This window comes from Vespula pensylvanica, chromosome 10 (genome assembly GCF_014466175.1).
Source record: "Vespula pensylvanica isolate Volc-1 chromosome 10, ASM1446617v1, whole genome shotgun sequence".
NCBI classification, from domain to species: Eukaryota; Metazoa; Arthropoda; class Insecta; order Hymenoptera; family Vespidae; genus Vespula; species Vespula pensylvanica.
Genome location: NC_057694.1, coordinates 4,130,275 through 4,151,380, shown reverse-complemented (window position 1 = coordinate 4,151,380; position 21,106 = coordinate 4,130,275). Strand labels below are relative to the sequence as shown.

General features: G+C 36.6%; 1 protein-coding gene and 1 long non-coding RNA gene across 5 annotated transcripts in view; one reads left to right on the top strand and one right to left on the bottom strand.

Moving 5' to 3' along the window:
• The window catches only part of LOC122632651 (nephrin-like), a 272,598-nt gene that overhangs the window by 151,020 nt on the left and 100,472 nt on the right, over nucleotides 1-21,106 (top strand). The window lies entirely within an intron of this gene.
• LOC122632654 lies at nucleotides 358-9,106 on the bottom strand. The gene is made up of 3 exons (XR_006327910.1): nucleotides 7,851-9,106; nucleotides 610-1,016; nucleotides 358-527 (listed from the first exon to the last, which is right to left on the bottom strand). It is a non-coding gene; the product is annotated as an uncharacterized LOC122632654 (long non-coding RNA).

Sequence of the window (21,106 nt, the reverse complement as noted above, 5' to 3'; positions counted from 1 at the left end):
TTACCCGTTGGTCGCCTCTGATTTTGATCGTTTTACTTTATCTCTTTCTTTCTCTCTCTCTTTCTCTCTCTCTCTCTCTCTATCTATCTTTCTAGAGATCTTTGGTGTTGAACTATGGATGGACATTGAGCTTCTACCATCGTTAATGAACTCTATTGAAACGAACCATCCAACAGATAGTAATTAGCGTTTTCTCTCTCTTTTTCTTTCTCCCTTGCTCTCTCTTGCTCTGATGCAACTACTTGTCGTTTATATTATTTTCCTTCTCAAGCTCACACTTTTCTTCCTCTTTGCAATTCGATAAAGAAGTCACAATTACATTTCTGACGTACGCACATAACAGAATGACCGATATAATACATAACAGAATGACCGATAGATGATACGACTCAGAACGTTCATAATTCGACGTGATTATTGTTTGATAAACACGTTTAAAGAGAAACAGTCAATCATTTCAAACATCAATCTCTAATCTATCGGTCAATTTCACGAAGAGCCAAGTTAATCAAATATGAATCTAATACCTATACAAAATTAATTCAAACTGATATTCGCTTGTACGAACAAATTGAATTTTGTGATGTAATAATAGAGCAATGAACGAACCATTTCTGTCTTTTTGTCGGCCACACACCTTGTCCGTCCCCTTTATTCTTGATCTGTTTCTCTTTGTAGTCTGACAAGACTATATTACGTTCGCTATTATAGAAGGTATATTACCTGCTGGAATTCAGAGAAAATTATCATTAGTATCGCGCTCGCAGACGCGTCGTTAAACTATACGCCGGCAGGTTCGCTTACCATTTTGAAATTATTCTCTCCCTTCTCCCGTTCCTAACCTCGTCACGCCTTTCATCTCGTCCGTCCAAATTTTATTGTACGCGCGTACTTCGTACAAGAAAACGACATTATATATAATAGTATAGTGCGCATACTTCTTTCCCATTAAATGCCGAGTATAATATAAAATAGATCGTTGCGACTGTTTGTTCAACGTTGAAAGTAGGACCTCACTAAATAGCCACTCATTGGTTGATATCATATAATTTATTACAAATATTTAATATCGATCAAATACTGGCGCAAAATGCACCAAACAAATTTATCCAGAATTTCGAATATACAGGAAACATCAAAGTTCTAAACTAATATGTATATTACATTTTTATATGTTTTCATTCATCTCACTAAGTTTGATTAATTTCAATGTTTCAAAGTGAATATATCCCTGCAAAATATATACCGTACATTATAAAATCATATCATAGAAGTATATTTATTGATCAAGAAAAAAAATATTGAAATTTTATATCTATATAAATAAATAGAACTTTATCTAGTATTTTTTTACATTAACATTTACAACTCAATATTATAATATAATGTTCGATATTCGCTAATGGAATAATAATGTCGAGATAAAATACATGAATAAAAAAGAAAAATGAATATAATTAATAAAAGTTCTAATTATATATATATATATATATATATATATATATGTATATGAAGAATATACGTAATGAATGTGGTCCTTTTAGGCAAGATCCTTTTAAATGGAACAATAAAGAATCCAGTGGTCATCAGATGGTAGCTGTAGGCTTCAAAGCAACACGCTTTTGAAAGATATCGAGGGACACGTGAACTCAAAGAACTCTCGTTAGTGAAAAATCATGATCTTGCATGTACACGTAGACCGAGCAGAGAGCAGGTGCATTCGATATGATGTATCGCTATAGAAACGCTATTTATACGGCTTTAAGTGGTAATTAAATGGAGATGGAGCTAGCCGCGTTAATACGTTCGAAATCGATACTCAATGCATGCCTATAATTCCTTAATATTTGATATACCATGTTATTATTGTTAATACATTAAACAATAAATCAAAACGATTATATGATAAAAAAAAATCTACAAAAAGAAACTGCGATTATCTTTTACGAAATCGTTTTGCATCGTTTCTCAAATCACTGTGGATTAAATCACAGTATTTAAAATATTTAATTGCATCATACAAATCGTTATATTAATTACATTCGTCGGCTGATATTTAAATAAATGCGAGAAAAATATTTCACTGCGTTCTCGTCGCTCGCGAAAATCCAATTTCGCTAATTGCCCGATTATTCTGCTGTTCTACTTTTCAAATGAACAAGTGCGTTTACAAAAACGCGTGAATTAACGGTAGATCTGTCACTAAGCAAAATCTGTCGTTAGCAAAAATAACTCATATAAAATATAGTTTTATAAAAATTGTGTTTTCAATCGACATTAGCGATGAGAAGGATTTGATAACTTTTATTATTTACAAAAGCATTTGTTTATTTATATATATATATCTACATTTTAAATAAGCCTATCGCTCTGTTATTAATTACCTACTTACCGCAATTATTAATTATCATCATTAGTTTCACAAATATATCTATTCAATGGAATATAAATATTTAAGCGTTTACTAATATTTTATTAATATGTTTATTTAATGTAATTATATATCCAAGATATATCGTATTAATAAATAATTCCATCATGATATGTCTATAAACTAAAATATCTATTCTTTATTTAGTTGAGAAATTTAGGATTATGATTTTAAAGTGAAATTCCAAAAGGAATATTATTTGGAAATACAAAGCGCAAAACGAGAAGGTTATAACAGCACGTAATTCACATACAAATCCAATTATTGTAACGGGCAGCTAAAGCCTTCCAGCTTTACGCTTTGAAATAAGTTACATCTTCCGATTCTGATTCAAGGGAATAGGGTCCTCCGTTAAGCTTTAATAGGTCATTTCGACGAATTCACATATCTCCAGTTTTCGAAAATTTCAAGGAACAATTCTATGGAATTTGGGTAGGTACATACATATGCGTATGCATATATACATATCTATTGTATATGGATATATAATTAAAGATAGACACGTATTTGTTTAAGATACATTTATCAATCTACGATAATGGGAATAAAATATTAGAGTTTTCTAAGTAGGACGCTGAAATACTATATAATAATACAGAATTATTATCGTTTATAACGTTATATGATAATTTCATGAATTTGAATATCGTTTTATATAAACATTGGATATCTAAAATAAAGCTCGAAATAGAAAAGAAGACATATTTTCGTGGCGATTTAATATTTTGTTCAAACGAGTCCCCGTTTCTTCGTTTCTGACCGAGTAGAGCTTTTTGGAAGTCGCTCGCAAACTTGACATGCATGCACACGTACACAACTATTTCGTACAAAAAGACAGACGCATTCGCGTACAGCTGTGTATAAACGACGGAACGTCTACGGCAGCCAAAGCCGCGAGCGTTTTAATTTACTCTTCCGCAAGGCCATGTTCCTACTAACGTCAGGTCTTTTTTTAAAGTGTACATATCCGTATGTTTCTGCGTGTACCTTTTCATTGGAGCGAATGTGCGAGATTATAATGGTCGGAAGCACTAAAGAAAATTAAGTAGTTATTTTGTCTTTATGATGATAATAACGGACATCTTTCTTTACCTATCTCTAAAAAGTAACTTATTAATTAAAAAACATGCATCATGATCAAAAATGGAAGAAATAAAAAAAATATGAATTTCTAAAGAGGGACTGACACGAATGAGATTATATAGATGAAACTCGATAGAACGAAGCGTATCTCGTAGTAACTATTTGATAAGCTATCAAATTTTTTGCTTATTTTTTAAGTCTTGCGTTACCATAACAGATTGAATAATTAAAATAGCCAAATAATTATGCACGGTGAAATCAATTACAGAGTTAATTGCTACTTGAGTTCATTACACTACATACGCATGCATGCACACGCAACCCAGACGAATTATTCATCGCGTAAAAATATATGATCCATGATAATGCATTATTGATCGTTCGATAAAAACTATCAAATTAGAAATAATTCAATAAGCTTATTTTAGAATAGGTATAATTATTATTTTAGATATCGAACCATGTTTGTTCGTCGTCGCTTGGTGTGCCATTGGGTGATAACGCTTTATCGACGGACTCGAGTAATTAACGACTATCCGCTCTGTGGCTCGGACTTTTGTAGATGGTTATTTCGTGCGGTCTATCTACATCTTTAGAATGTTACGACCTTTACGACCATGGTATCGTTAGCTATCCCGTAAATCAAAGTCCAGACAGGTAGCATCGTCTAAGAAAGTAAACGTAGTCTTGTTAAACGAAAGAAAAATTTGAGGCGAGGAAGTCCCTTATCTTTACCGCTTAAAGCGAATCAAGAAATTACTGCTTTATGAAAGACAAACAAAAGAAGTTGTACAAAAAATATGGATATGAGAATTCAAGTAAATAAATATATTCGGCTAAATCAAATTAATATTTGTCGGAATAAGGAATATGTTAAAAATTTCTTTCGTTCTTAAAGTAATTACAAATTATACCGAAAACTTGTTAATAGAATTTTCGAAACTGTTTATTTATTTTCTTAATCGCAAATACTCCTATATTTAAAAAATGTTACATTAAGAGACACGACGAATTTATAATACATTGTATTAAAATTGATTTAATGTTAATTAAATCGTTAAAATCAAAGTATGAGTATTGCGTTTGTAAAAAAATATGTTATACATTCACATACATATATATGCACAAGGAGATGTTATAAACGTATAATAGTTAACGAGCAAACCGATAAATCTACTAATCCAATTTTACCGACAACTTAATAAGACAGTCGACACGAACAGGAAGCTGTCTTTTTCCTTTGGTCTTTATCGGTCTTCAGAAAATTGTCCTCCATCGTTCGATACATTAATCTTTCCTGTGTCAACGTCTGGTATACAACTTTAAAGGAACTAACGATCCTCTTGCTTTCAACACAATACCCTACGTGTTTCATAATAACGAACGCCGCAAGCTGTGAACGGTTGTGCATAAATTCGTTATCAACCGATTAACCGTAACAATGAACTATATCTAAGTAAAGTGAAATATCGGTAATGATATCAGAAATTATTGTAATTTTTTTTTTGTCGAAGGTAAAAGAAAGTAAAAGAAATAAATAATTTAAGACAATGTCAGACATACTTACAGATATATTTTTTGCTAATCGTATTCAAAGTATGCATACATATAAAAGGAAAGGTCGAATGATTAGAAAAATATTTCGTATTGAGAAGAGAGAGAGAGAGAGAGAGAGAGAGAGAGAGAGAGAGAGAGAGAGAGAGAGAGAGAGAGAGAGAGAGAGAGAGGAAGAGAAAGAGTTCGGCCATAATATATTCAACGACTGATCAAGGCGACTTTAAGTTTTTAAAATCGCCATAAGTAACGTTAGATAAGAACGCGTGAAGTTCCTAACGATATTCCAGAACAACGACCGAGAAGGCGAATAAAGCTGAGGAGTGGAAAGTAAAGGTAAGAAGGAGAAAGAAAGGAGAAGAAGAGAAAAGAGCTTCAACTTTTTGCAAATGGACCAAGTTCTCGCGAATTGCCCGAGATCGTTTTAACAAATAATACGAAAGCGTACTTCCAAGTTTCGTTGGAGCGAGTATTAAAGGAGATAACGTTTGGTGTCGAACGTACTCTAAGCATCTAAAAATTGTTGGTTCTTTTTCCTTTCCTTCGTTTTTTGCTTTTTCGTTCATTTCTTTTCTTTTTTTATTAAACGCGTATCCTCTTACAAAAAGGATTACCCAGCACGAAACTATTTACCGATTTAAACATCCTATAAATCTTCCCTTCTAGTTCAACGGAGATTTTACTTAAGGACCGTGCGCCCTCTGCTCCCTCAAAATTTATCGCTTTATTTAAAACCTTGCACGGCCGAATACCCTGGGCCACTAGGAACGCGCTCAGTTTTGCACCTTTCTAACTATTTACCGTCTTCTTGCACGCCAAGGCCTACAAAAGAACTACCCACCGTCGCTCGCGTTATTATTTCGGTCAGACCGATGCTTTTCGATACACGAAGGAGCTATTACTGTCGATATAACGAACCTATTAAGAGTGATGATAACACGATAAAAAATTACTATTTTTAGAAGAGTACTCATGTAAATTCATCCTTTCGTTAAAGATTCAAATCCTCGAAACTGATTTACCCGTACGATAATTTCATAAATATTTACGAGCTTTTCGATGGTGAATCGAATCGGAGCGACCAGTTTTATTTTAGCAACTATCGAACATTCTATTATTCTTGTGGAAAACGCAAAATGTATACGAAGTTTTGTATGATTACATTATATTTGTATAATTATTGAAATGATGGCATCATAAACAAGAGCAAATTATTTCAAAGATGCGTTATGCATTTATCCTTTACTTTCGCTTTGATTCTTGAACTGTAGAAATTTATGAATGAACTAGTTACAATATCTTAATTATTAACAACTCACATACACAAGAAACACTCTACATGCTCTTTTAGCCTGTTGAAGAACGAAACTTTGTAGCGCAATTAACGCCATTTACGTTGGAGATGGTTCCAAATTGGTGGTACACAGTCGTAATTGCGGGAACGTTAATTACCTATGCGGAAACCAGCACGGTTAGAAAATCGAATAATACGCTAGCCGTTGTTCGTGGCAACACCGAATTGAGAATCTTTACGAGTTCCTAGGTGATAGTAAAAATTGTCGTTGTCTCCTAATCCATCCGTACTCATTCAACGAATACGAATGAAAGGAGCGGTGTCATAAAATCGGGCCCGAGGCAGCGGATTTGGGCCTCGTGCCAATCCTTGCACGAATCCTTCTTCATATCGGAGGGGAATTGCTTTTTAACGGTTGCATGCTATGGTCGAGAAAGAGATTGGTCGAATCTTCATCTTGCTCGCATATGCGAATCATTAAGCTAGACGGTCGTAATTTTGACAACATCGTAGAATATTAAACGCGTTGTTCGTAACGATTCCGTAGTTTCAATTCATATTCGTAATATCGAAGAATTTAACTCGATTCGAAACCATCGTTTATTGTAACCGAGAGCACGATTTCCGATGGCATAAAAAAAATTACGAAAAATAAAGATTCGAGAATTGCTGATCTTATACGTGCGTTATGGATAGCGGTCGTTTGGTCCTGGTGATGTCATTCTTTATTAGGAAAAAAAATGTAGGTTTAAAAAGATCGATCATAAACAAGCACGCAAAAATGGACGAATTTTCAGTTGACTATAATAATCTTAGCACATAAACCGATATCCGTAGATAGCCGCATAGTGTATACGTTTTCGTTCGGTACGCCAGCTAGCGATAGAAAGACTTATATTTCAGTATCGTCATTAAATGAACAGCGAATGGATTCTTTCGATTGTCTCGCGTCATTCGGCTTTTTACTACCCTTGCTTAACGATCTCTCCTATTGGGCGTAGATAGAGATACCAACTCCATCGACAGCGACAGCTTTTCGCTCGGATAATTCGTTATTTCATCGCTCCGTTTTTCGTTTCCGCACAGCTAGCCTTTTCTTTTATCGTATTACGAAAAGAGCCCGATATAGCGATATTAAAGGAGGACTCTCTCGGTAATAAAAATTCAGCCGGGACAATCTTTTTCCGAGCGAAGTCTCGAGAATTAAAGAAACGTTTTACCAACTTGCTAAAGTTTATGAAAATAGTTTTACGAAAAAAAGTTGAAAATTTCTCGAAACTTGAAAGGAAAAAGATAGAATTCAAACTGGTCTTTATACAAAATTGAGAATACGTTATATCGTTAGTCGGATTACATTTCAAACAAATGGTAAGAACATGTCTCATGTTATCCCACTTATAATTTCCTTCTGTGCACCACATATATATTCAAACGAAGAGGAAAATAAAGGAAAAATTGTTAAAAAGGAAAAAGAGAAAAAAGACTTACGCAACATGGCGAATTCAAAAGGAAACGTATCATCCTTCTTAACGGGCTGGCAATCAAAAGGACATTCGTCCGAGGCTTATGTTGGTAATACGCCATCGAAGAGGTTGCCACAGGACGATTCACTGCCTCTCGACTGCACTCGTTTCGCCTTCCTTTTCTTTCTTCCATCTGTTTGACATAACCATCTCTTTTTCTTGGATTTATTCACACATGGGAAAGCTCTTTGAGTGACCACGTGAGGCTCTACGTTTTCGTCTCTTTGAGAAGGAAAAACATATCTTTTATAAAAGTTTCTTTTTCGTAAGAGGCAATGAGAGGAAGAAGCGGAGAGGATAAAAAGGGAGGAAGAGTGAAAGAAGGATCGAAGGTAAAGCTGTGCCAGCATAGAAGGTAAATGTCACGCGAACGTAATTTATTTACGCGGCTCGAAGAGGTGATGGATATGTCGGTAGCGAGAGGAGATTCCACGATAACTCGAATCAATCGATATCGGTTGGCTCGAAGGGACAATGACATCGTTGCGTTATTTTAGTTACTCTCTGAATATTAGTGGGGATTACCGTGTTGGAAATTTCATTTCCATGCTAGGCGATGAGGGGTGCGGCTTTAATTCGATTCATCGACGATATTAATACGAACGAATACATTAATTGGTGTCTTCAAAGATTAGCCGTTTTTCTGCGAATCCCAAGGGGACATATTTTCTACGCGAATCATCGAGAAGAGCACGTAGCGTGTACGAGCGCACGTGTCGCTCTTATTGTTAGCCGCTAGCTCTTCGTTGTGGTTTCTCAGAAAGGGAGAAAAAGGGAGACATAATAAAACCCTTTATGTGATCCCGTATCCCTCGTGCAAAAGACACTGAAGGCAAACCCCCGTTCTAGTTTTTGTCCTCGGCTTAAGCTATATCTCTCCTTAGCTTCTTACTCGCGTGACTCCTCCTCAGACATAATAAAGCCCACCCTCGCAGCCTTACCTTCTTCTTCTTCTTCGACATAACTGTTACTACGTCCCTTCCAACGCAGCACAGTTTTCTTTTTACAACTTTCTTCCTTCTTTTTCCTTTCAACGAGGTTCCTTTCTCTTGACGACAAGGAAGATGACGATCGTGAAACGGCATTACTACTCTGACGCAAATTCGAACGATTTATTATCGAAATCTTAGAACGCAAAGTTGTTCATAATACGATATGAACTAGAAACGCACAATATCACTACTCTAAATTCTGTATCACGGAAAACGCTCTTTAATTAAATATTATAATTATCGAAATAATTTTCAATTTATTTTTATATCATAGATGTAATTTTAAAGAGTAAATTTTTAAATCAAGTTATATAGTTTTCGATAGACGAAACGTTTATATATTCGGAAAGATGTTTCTCGTACAAAGGTTCCAAGACGACTGCCTCGATACGTCCTAACACGTCGATCGATCGCATTGTATTCATTTCTTTTCATAAATTCTGAGAATTAGTTTTCCGAATAAACAGTCTCAATAAGTCTATCCCGAACAAAGGACAAATATTCGAAGAAGAGATAAGAAATCTCTACAATATATATGTGTAAGAATGAGTAAGAGAATGGATAGCGGAGTGGGAGAGAGCAAAATAAGGACAGAGAGAGATCTGAGTGAGGCGAAACAAACAATAGATAAGCCTTGGAGGACAACAAATGTCAATGAAACGAAAAGACTACAGTCGAAGTACTCGAATGTTATTGTCCTCGAGTGTTATTGTCATCTAGCTATTAAACGTTTTTAATGCTTTATCATCTATCTGTATATCTTTATTTCTTTTAATTAAATCAGTAGTTATATATATGTAAGTCTGAATTTCTTTTTCTCCCTCTCTATCTATCTCTATCTCTATATACATATATATATATATATATATATATATATATATATATATACATATGTACACACACACACATACACATGTATTTCTTTTTTTCTTTCTCGTTCCATATACTACGATAGAAAGTCGCAGAAACGGACAGATGGTCGACCAGTTAAAAAGTGAAAGAAGATATGGGATACATAGAAACGAGGAAAAAAGTGCAAGAGACACTTTTCAGGGTGGATACTAGAAAGATCACGGATAAGCTGCACTTTCGAAAAAACCTTGTACCCGGAAATGACATGGCGAAAGAACTCAGAGATATCTACGTTCTCGTTAGTCGAGCTTGATTGCACGTTGTTCCTAAAGAGCGTATTCGAAGCAGATAACTCCCGACTTTTGCGTGCTCTCCATCGCAATATCGAACAACATAACGTCAAAGCTCTATGCATTTAATTAAAAATAATACTATTAATCAACGAAATAAAAAATCGAATTAGGAGAATAATAGGAAAAATATAAAAGAACTATTGCGTAATCGATATTATCGTCAGAATATGTATACATATATTATAGTATAAGAAAATCAGGAGAAACGTTTCAAATAAAAAAAAATTATAAACATCTCGAGTAAAATAGAGTAGCGTCAATGAATACACAGATGACTCACTGTGGAAGGACATGTAAACGTGTCTATACGTGTCTTATTCTGTAAATGATGAAGCTGTAAAGTCTGAATTCAAATTAATTAATAGATTCACGGACGTTCTTTGATTACATATGTATACGTAAATATTCGGACACGGAACTACGGCGATACGATTGTATGTAAATGGATCTTGAAACGTCTATTTAAAAAAAGAATTAATTGATAGATCGAACAGAAGACGATAAAGGTAAAAGACAATATTTTCATACATATTCTTATTTTATTAAATTAATTGTAATTATTGATAATCGATCCTGCAATATTTCTATTTAATACTATGAAATCGTTAAAATATTACTGTATTATAACTACTATTGTAATGTTATTATATAGTCGTCTAGATCATTATATTTTCTCTGTGATTGGTTGAATTCGTGTAAAGTTTACGATAGTTAGAATTGTGAGTATTTTTAATAATTCACGTAACAAAGCATAACGCGAACGTTAAAACAGAATCGTTCCCTCGATAATGTGGGTAAGAAGTCCGAAGCGAAATGAGCATGCGAAGTTAATGATGTTAACCAGAGAAATAAAAAAGGAGGAAGGTAACAAGAAGTTCTGTGACGACTGTCAAACGCAAGTTAAGTCGAGTCAGGTTAAAACGAAAAACTGTCTCGAAAGTCTCGAGAATGAGCAAAAGAGGGAAAACATGGACGTTTTGTGAGGAAAGATAAAAACGTGTGGTTCGTGTATAAGACTGGCACTTGCAGCAACATAGCCAATAATCGTCTTGCCAGCAGTGATCATAACGATTATGGTGCAAGAGTGCTTGTTGAACGAGCGTAACATTATTATAAAAGAGCCAAGATGTAACTGTAGCAAACGGAAAACTCGACTTTTCGCGGAAACAAACGACGTGCACGTTTCGCGATGAAGGTACTTTCTGAAAATCGTTCCCAACATAGCGAACAACCATTAGCGCGATTATGTCACCGAGAAATAAGCCGAATATGTGAATCCACCAGGTTATTTATGAAACGTTTTAACGAGTTACACCGAAAGATCGTAATGTACTTTTTTACGAAACTCTTTTACTTTCTCTTAGCTCGACTTATCAACAACTATGATAATTTCATGTGCTCGTTACCTTTTCGTTTATTTATATTTCACCAGAAGGGTATATTTTGCCAAGATCTGCCAACATCAATTTTTTTATTACTTCTTAAAGGTATGCTTGTGTATATCTCGTTCTTTCCTCATTGCTTCTTCCTATCGGAAAGTTTAAACTTCTGAAAGAAAGAAATTGTTCATTTTGTAAATTATCGCTTCGTATATCGCAATCCTTGTCTTTTCCAACGAATCTAATTTAAGTAACTGATTCTTCATTAGCCTGTCCGGAAAAAGAAAAGACGTAATATGTCTAAATTGTCTATATACTGTAAACAATCTTTTGTACCAGCCGAGTTGCAGCTGCTAACATACAATAGAAAGTATAGAGAGGTGATTAGGTATTTTACTCTAAGATAATAGACGCTTTGTCGAGTGCTAGTAAAACCAAGACGTAATATTTGATAACAGCACGGTTAACACCACTTGCCTTGACGGTAACTTCATTAAGTAAAATCGTACGCGTTCATGGATCCAATTACAATAGCAATGTCAAGAAAACTATAGCGACAATAGAAAGTAGTGCGAATGAGATAACATGAATTTCGTTGATCGTCTATGCGGAAAAACTTTTTGTTAATCTCATTCGTACAATCATCTTCCGAAGGAAACTTTACGACGTCGAAATAAAATGTTGCATCCTGTCCGAAAGATATCATCAATGTTGCTTACTTCCTTATTTTCAAGCACTTCCTACACAAGAGTTTGGATTAGAAATTGTGAGTATAACGCTATTTGCTGCAGTAGAAAGGTCGGAGTACCGTAAAGCAGCGTAACGTTCACCGGCAGTACTCAACGAAGAAAGGAGAAGTACATTCTGGAAGAAACGAATGACCTTCGAACGTTCACGAGGACTCTCCAATTTCGTACTATTCACGTACTGACGAGAACTTCACTCAAAGATCTCCAACCATAGAAGAACGAGGTTCATCGTGTTCGTCCACCATTTTTACATTGCTCCTTTTTATATCTACATATACTTGCTCCATCAAACTTGTATAAAAAGAAAACCTAGTATTTTTTAAAAATGCCGGAAAGAGAACGCTGACATTTTTTAGAAAAAACTATTGAATAATAAGATTACAAGATTCACTTTGGAATGACAATACAAAGTAAAAATAAGTATTTTGATTTTAAAGAAATTTAGAATCTTTCTAATCTCGCTCGGACGGCGTTTTGGAAACTTTCGTTTTTATTAAAAGTTATAGCGTATGAGGGTTTTTCATAATAATGATTTTATAAGATATCTTCAAAGATCATGTTTAAAAAAGTCCTGATTTTAACGAGGGTAATAATCGTATATATTCTCGAGCGAACTCGAGAAACTGAACTTTCTTGAAAAATTCATTCATATCAATCAGTAATCTTTTATTAAACGTTAATCTTTACAAGATAGACAGAAAACTTACGTTAATATATCCTATGCTGTCTTCTTTTCAAGAAAGACAAATCGATATGTAAGTATAAAAGATCGGTGTGTCGGCCTTTGATAAAACAAATCGTCGTTATCGTGAGCATTCGTTTCATCCGCATACATATCTTTTTCATCCTTCGTGAGACATCACCGATGGATCGGCCAAGTAGCAAATAATAGATATATAAATCGACGCTGCCAAACTGAATAATTTGTCCGTATCTAGCGAGCACAAACACTCACCTTTCAGCCCGTCTACTTTCTACGTCGAAGAAACGTTTCCAAACGTATAGTGATGCGTACTATCCCACAGTCTCGTCTTTCACATACCATCCACATGTTCAAGCTTGCACCTTCCCTTTGACCGTTCACCTCGGAATACCTCGATCCATTCCTCCTCCTGGTTTGATTATTCTTCGATCCTCCTATATGCGGAACCACAAGTCTCGTTTTCTTCTTTTTCTTTATCTTTCTCTTTATCTCTCTTTCTCTACAGCGTGCGCGCGCGCGCGTGCACCTGAGTCAACTCGACTCACAACGTTGACTTAGACATAGAGTGTTACTACTGAAAATATTGACACGAAGCAAGTGACGCGCAAACCAATTTTCGTTCTCTATTCTCTTTCTAGACATTTCCTTCTTCTTTTATCAGTAAGAAAAGTCGCAATACTTTGTAAGGCTACAATATTAAATATATCGGTAACAAGAGGAACATCGGAAATAGGAGGATCATCGTAACGATAGTAATTTATCAACATTATTATATTTTTATTATGTTTATTTTTATTATTCTCCAGTGGAAAAAAAAAACTTTTAGAATAATCGTTTCTTCTCGAGAAAATTCGATTATTCGTATTAACGTTTCCGTGAAAAGTAATATAAATTGAGCAATCATTCCAAAAATGAAAATTTGTGAGTGAATGCATTTTATTCTGTTTCTCAAATTAACTCGATCAATATTCGTTCCAGCCCTGTCTATCTCTTATAAGCCATCGCTCGTATGTTATCGAAAAGCATGTGACGTTTGAAAAATTACACTGTCTGATCACAGTGAAATTAAAATATTCATTGTATAGCCTTCTTAGAAATATTCTCTGAAAATAGATATTGATCGGTTTGGTTTATATAAATTCGAAATAACGTTGAATCTCGAATATTACAAACGATAAAGCAGAGTTGAATCGTCCGAATACATCGAACGATTAAAAATTCATTCATTAAATTTGACAATTCGCTCGTGTTAATCTAAAAGAAAAAAGAAAACTGTAATGGGAGAAGGCAGCCCTAATCGTAAAAGAGTACGGATTATGCGTGACTTTCGATCGGAAATCTTTTTAAAAGGGAATCGATTTAAAGTCCACGAAAGATAGCAAGAAAGAGGGAAAACGTTTCCTCGAACGATCGTTCGAGCGCACCTAAGCGAAAAACCTTTTTCCAAAGGTTCGCCCGTATCGTACCATTAACTTTACTAAGCGTCGCTAAACTAACCGTAGTGGCAACAGTTTTTCTTCCTATACTCGATCCTCTCTGGTAAACTTTTTCCGAATGGAAAGCCGTTCAGACGTCGCGAGGTACTCCCTCACGCACACATACAACGGACGAACGGTCGGTAATACATGCGCGCACACAACTAAGAGACTGGCGGGCACGCTCATAGAAGTCGAATCCACATTCGTTTTAGTGTTCAGACGCGTTAAACCACCCCCTTTCCCCACTCTTCTACACCGCGCCTTCCTCTGCCCGCTTTCTCGATCTGCCTCGACAAACCGAAAAAGAGAGAAAAGAGAGGTTCCTGAGCCTCGTCGGCGAGCATTCAGAAGGAAGCAACGTTGAGCTCAAGGAAAACGCTTTACGATTGAATTCAGTTATGTAAAGAACTGCACGAATTTTGCCTTTCGTTAAATCACCGAGAAACGACGGAGAGGATGAAGATAACAATGGTGACGACCAGAATAACTTGGCATTCGTGCGACCACTCGTCTTTGACAATCTTTCTCTGAATAACTTTCGAACGGTTTATCCTCTTCTTTGCTCTCGGGGTTTAACGATGACTAGTCCCTTGATTTATGACATTTGTTCGCAGTTATTAAAATTTGTGATGAAGCAAGCCGCCAGAACGAAAAGAAGGAAAATATTGTCGTTCTTGTCGGTGATGTAATCGTAATTGATTTTTATGCAAGTTTAATAGGTATACAGCTTTTATGCTTTACGCTTTTATAGCTAGAATCAAGTAATGATTTTTATAATAGACGTCTTGTTATTCGATATGGACTTTTATCAAAGACGGAATAATGAAAATATCGTATGACCGATGACTTGGATATTGTACAACACGTATCGAAAAAAAAGATATTTTAGTACCGTCTCTTCGTACGTAGTTTCATTGCCAATAGGATAAAACGTCGACTATAATCGATCCAACAAATGCTATTTTCACATCCAAGAATACTTTCTTTCCGGGATTTGTCGTGAACTCTATTACAATCGATAGTTTAAGTATATGTGTTTTACTCTTCCGCTATTCAACTAAATCACATTGAAAACAATAATCATTTATTCATACTTTACACGAATTGACGATATAAAAATATTTTTGCGAATAATGACAATTTGAGACCATCGTTTCAAAACCATAGAAATAAAGGTTTCGACATTGTTCAACTTTAATAAAATTTAAAAAATCAATTACTCTTTATAGATAAATTTTTTTCCACCTTGTGAAGCTTAACTCGTAAAATTACAAGCCTAACTACAAGCATAAAAAGTTTCGAAAAAGAGTAATTGATTTGTAAAATTTTAATCCACCTAAGAACTTTTGTCCGACTTTGATTGTGTATCGCACACGAAATTCCGAAATAACCAGATTATTCGTAATAAATTGTTTGCGAATTTCTATTCGAGATAGATACACTCAATTAACACGATAAATAAATATTCAGCTTGCTCGTTAATAAAGAGTATGGTAGAAATAGTTGATGGAATCCGAGAAAGCATTATTGCGCATGTGTTTCGACGAACTTTTAAACAGCAGAACTGTATATCTGTCTCGAAAGAAGAAAGGAACTGACGCCAAAGAGATTTCTAAAGCTCGTAGCAAAAAGGGTTGGAGTAATCGTGGAAACTGTTAACTGTTGCGTGGTATTACTTTACATCCCACAGGAACGCCTTCGGATCGGAGAAAGCATGCATCCGTTTTCCTCACTGCTTCTCTTATCTGCGAGCAGAGTACTCGAAGGAAGTCGAAGCTGCAATTTATGCGAATTCGCAGCACGGAATATCGGTGATTCCTGTCGGGATTACGCGACAACTCAAATCCGGAGGGTAGTACACCCTCTTTCCCCGTCGTCCGTTAATGAAATTCTACAGAGATGGTTATTGGCCGAATCGAGTCGAGATCAAGTCAGTGCTCGGATGCCTACGCTCGGCCGCACCCGGGCGACGACGTTTACACGTACTCATAATTCAGGCCCAGCACGCTAAACTACCCGCTTTAGAGCTGAAATTAATTGATCCGGCAAGCCCCCTAACGATTATCGAGAAAATAGCTGACGTTGGGAGAACGTTTCCACTTACTACTCCTCTTCCTCCTCCTCATTATCGTCATCTTCTATCCGTTACTCTTGCCTTAGGGATTCGTTACTTTCCCATAACGAACGTGCTTCGTGTTACCGCGATTTCAAGTAATGCGTCCATCAATGAAATTACTCCGTCGTGTAAACTCCCGAATGAAAATTTAATATCGACCTACGAAATTGTTCGAACTTCTCAAGAAATCTCTAAAATACACTAAAGTTAAATTCGGCCGATGTGAAGCTTCGACACTAGTAAGACTCCCGGCTTTACCATTAGTAGATACTAACTTTCAACTATTTCTAATACAAGAAAAAATTTCTCAAAAAAATATTTACCCTCTTCCGTCTATATTTATCTTGGTAAACGAAAGGTTTCGGTTGTTTGGATGAACTTTCTTACGTTGGTATCGGCTTCTTATTTGTTTTCCGACTGTGTTTACGCCGTGAAAAATATTCATGGATAGAAGACTGTAATAAAAATATGAACTAAATAACAAATGCAAGGCCAACTGAGGAGAGGGATGAGAAGAACAAAATGTAATTCTAACGGCTTTAAGAGACTTGTGTGTTTAAACCTCGTCGGCCGAGGGAATGAACAAAGTAGAAGAAGACAGAAAGTGAGATAAAAGAATAAAAAGGAGAGAGAAAAGGATGCGGAGTAAAAAAACGAGACTCAGGAAAAGCAGAGGAAAGAACATAGAACGAGAACGCGCCCGAGTAGGAGTTGGGAGAGTAAAGAGAGAGAACAAGAGAGAGAGAGAGAGAGAGATAGAGAGAGATAGAAAGAATGCGCTTGGAGCATGAGTCGGACGTACTTCTTCGCGTTTCAAAGTAATTTCGTTAAACGCTCGTAGAAGCGTTCGTGGGAAGAACGTTGTTTAAATGTATACTCCGGACCACTGGTTCTGAAGTATAGAGAGAAATAGATTGTCTGCGAAGAAGAGGAAAAAGACGTTTTTGAGATTCGCACATGCACCTGCAACTACTACGTCACGCAATGTTCTCTCTCTCTCTCTCTCTCTCATCCTTTCTCGCTTTCTCTCTCCCTCTTTTTCTTTCTCTGTCATTACTCTCTCTACGATCGAAATAGAATAAAGTACCGACAGCATTGAACCGTTGTCGACTACCAGAAGATTTACTTCTATCGAAAGTGTAGTGGTAAAAATTTAAAGATCGTTTTAGTCGAAAGGAGATTGAACGGAAACGTACGCACATCGATTTAAAGGCTCTACATCAAATTACCCTCGTCTTTCATCGCGTTTATGTTTCTCTTCTATCGTTCGTCCTCGTCTACTCTTCCATCTTTTATCTACCTTTGATTTCTCTTCGACAAGACTCTTAAAAAGTAGAGGAAGCGAATCGTTGTGACTCGTTAACTGGGAAAAATCGATAATAGGTTGTGGTCGCGCATATAGTAGAGTATTTTACGATCGTCGAGTTGACCAGTACAGATCGCTAGAGAAAAGATGAAATCGAATGCCATTATGAATACAAAGTTCGAAAGCGACGGGCCGTAAACCGAGAATGTTTGACCAAAATGATCGAAAACGTTAAGCCAGAGCGTGGAAAGGGTTGGAGCTTGGTGTCGCTTAGTTCCGTGGTGTCGCGAAAGGGTAGAGGAAAGCGGGTTCGAGGTCTGTGCCAATAAATTCGAGGCTGCCCGCACGAAAGGACCGTCCTGCGGCGTCGATATTATTAGTTTACGGGGAACAGTGACTAAACTATAGACGGCCACTAAAATAGAGGAGGATAGTCGATAGGATAGAGCAGGGATGGCTCGGTTAGCCGGTAGTTGCGGTGCGGCGTCGACCAGCCTCGCACCTTGCTTGTTTATGCCTCATTAGCCGCAGTAGTTACGTCAGTGCCCTTAACTACCCTACGAACTGAACACCGCTTCGTTCCCCTTTACCAACGCACAACGCTCCTCTTCTATGTATCTCTTCTACGTTTCTCTTCTACGTTCCCCATCCCAATAGATTCTATTCCATGTATTCCCTATGCATGCATATTCGTGGCTACTATCGATACGATCATCAACGGGTATCTAAATCAGCTGATCTATAGGGTCGTCTCTCAAAGGGAACATCTATGGATATTTCACCAGCAATATTTCTTCCTTTATATTGTCTCGAGAGATTCTTTAGGTCAATACAAGAGTTAGTCGCACTTTATGGAAGTCGCACCGAGTGTATCGTACACCGATGATAAAATTGAACGATCTTTTGTCGACACGAACGAAAGATCTTTATACGAATCTTTCTGCTCAATAACAATATCCGAAAGGCCACTTTCGAAAACGATAAGAAGAAAGTTATTAGATTGGTTAAAACAACAAGAGCTCAATACGAGCTCGGATGGAGTATCAAAAGCGTAATGGTCGTACGAGTAGCACCCGGGTGTATACAAATGTCGTCCGAGCTTGTTTCCTTCCCGTAAGAAAGGTTGTTAACAGAGCCAACAGTTATCCACTACAATGAGCCATAACAAAGCTGTGCTGGTTAGAGTCCGGCAAGACTTTTCGACAATGGCATTGCCGCAAGCAAAGAACTTTCTCGTCATTGCTTTGCGCACGCAATTGGCGCATTATTAATGCGCTAATGCTTCATTTGCACGATACTTGTTTCATCACGAAATTGACTTTTGACCGTTCTCGTTTTAATTTTTCGATCCTCTCGAAATTACACTCATCTACGTCCATAGAAAATTCTATGATTCTCTTTGCATCCTTTTTGATACAATCAATTAATCGGATCGAAGTCTCTAGAGTCAAGAAGATGAGTTTGCAAAACGTGAATCATGAAATTCACGTTTGAAAATCATTCGCTAATAAAGCTAATGTGACCGTGTAAAAAGCTCGTAAAATCTAGAAAGCGGAAAAAAAAGGAGAAACGAGTTGAAATAACACGGAAGGTCCGACAACTTTCAAAGAATTCCACAGCGAGTAACACCTTCTAGGTTTTTTCTTTCCTGCTCCACTCGGCGACACCTCTACCATCTACCATGGTCGGTGCTACTTCTCTTTCCTCTCTCATTTTAGGGTGACGCAACGCACGAAGGACTCGGCGCATCGGGCTTAGAGCTTTCGGTAGCAAAGCTTTCGCGTAAAACGAGCGACGCTTTACGGTCGTTCCGTACTAATGGAGTTTCAGCTTGATGTCGAAGAGGAAAGCAGAGAGAGAGAGAGAGAGAGAGAGAGAGAGAGAAAGAGAAAGAGACCAGACTAAAAAGTTCAAGTTGCATTCTTTCAATAACGGAACCGTGACGTCCGATCGAAGAGCAGCATTCACGTAATACGTTCTTTCGAATTTTCTTTTTCTTCTCTTCCTCTTTCCAAGACACCTTTTTTACCCCTCCAAAAAAAATATTTAAATCGTCGGACGACTATTTCGAACTAACCAAAGAATTTCACAACTCGAGGAAAAAGGTGTAGTTAGAAAAAGTTTCAAGAAAAGGACCAAATTGCCACGTGTTGATCTTTTTGTTGCTTTTGCCAAGAGAGACCGACAAATTTTAACGACAATAATCTGTCGTCGACAATCACGAGTTCTCCACAAGTTCCTACGAATTTTAGACGGAGACAATCGTATTTCCTTAAAATGTGATTACTTTACGAACATGTGCATTGAATAGGTCGAATCAGCCTTCATCTCTCTGTTTTTCTCCTTATGTTGCCGTAATACGTATCTGCGATAAGCCTAGCTATAGGAGGCGAAATAAGTTCGCGTGTTTGATCGTACTTCGTCATTTTGGAAGATATCGTTCGTGGCGACCAAGTTTCGTTCTTCTGCGCAGGAGAAGCCGCTAGGTAGAGAAAAGTTTGCGCGAAATCACGTCCAAGTTGAGAAGGTGCCGCGGCTGGTACGCTCGGAATTTCAAACTTTCTTTCTCCTTGACTGTACTCGTTTACGAGAAAATTGAGACTAGGAAAATGTTCTGAACTATAGCTCGATACGCACTTAACTTTCGCGTATCATTTTCTTCCGTTCTCATTGCTCCTTCCACGCGATTTGTTTCAAATCATAGACAAATAACTACGTAGTATTTCTTATAAGTAGCTGCTTGGAATATTTCTTAAAGTATTCAGTTGTTCGAGAAGCGTCTTCATTAAATTTGTACGAGATCTTCTCTCAAAGTAACTATATATAACAAATTATATTTCGAAAACGAAAATTTTAAGGAAACATTCGAAATGAATGTAACTATAATCCATGATAGAAGAATATCATATCGATCGATATAAAATTAAACGATTTCTAATTCATTAATGCAATTGATATATGTTAACTATTTGAAATTACGGTAACATAGCAAGTTGCTTTCTCGCGAAGACCAAAGACATAATCATCTTCTTGGACGTATCCCACTCTGCAAGACGGTATAACGTATGACAAGAGAAAATGCTTCAATTATCGCGTGTAAAGTCTCGTCAGACTTTCACAGAGCGCATTTATCGCGGATGAATTCAAATTGTGACATTTCTAGGGGAAAGGAAGAAAAATAGCAGTGCGCATTAAGAGAGAGAAATAATGAGTGCGCAAGGGAGGACCGACGAGCACAGAGGATATTTTGTAATTAAACAGGAATAGAGTCCGCGAACCGTTGATTCATCGTT